This window comes from Etheostoma spectabile, unplaced genomic scaffold (assembly GCF_008692095.1).
Source record: "Etheostoma spectabile isolate EspeVRDwgs_2016 unplaced genomic scaffold, UIUC_Espe_1.0 scaffold395, whole genome shotgun sequence".
NCBI lineage: Eukaryota > Metazoa > Chordata > Actinopteri > Perciformes > Percidae > Etheostoma > Etheostoma spectabile.
This window is the reverse complement of record NW_022605600.1, coordinates 237,937-238,168: the sequence shown is the minus strand read 5'-3', so window position 1 is coordinate 238,168 and position 232 is coordinate 237,937. Positions and strand designations below refer to the sequence as shown.

At 35.8% G+C, this 232-nt stretch overlaps 1 protein-coding gene across 5 annotated transcripts in view; it reads left to right on the top strand.

The window, feature by feature from the left end:
- rfc4 (replication factor C (activator 1) 4) overlaps nt 1-232 on the top strand; it is a 32,629-nt gene that overhangs the window by 2,756 nt on the left and 29,641 nt on the right. The window lies entirely within an intron of this gene.

Genomic DNA, 232 nt, shown 5'->3' with positions numbered 1-232 from the left:
TTACATAAAATGATGTTACAGAACCATTATCACTATTAGAACCATAACTAACATGTCACACACATAAAAGAAAATCAAATGTATAAAACTAAAAAAATACACACAAGACCACAAACAAACAAATTTACTACGGCTATTCTGATATTCCAGACCAGCCTGAAACCTGTTGGCCAGTAACCCCCCTCCCCGCTCACCTTTCATCAGTGTCCCATATCAAAACCAACAACAATAT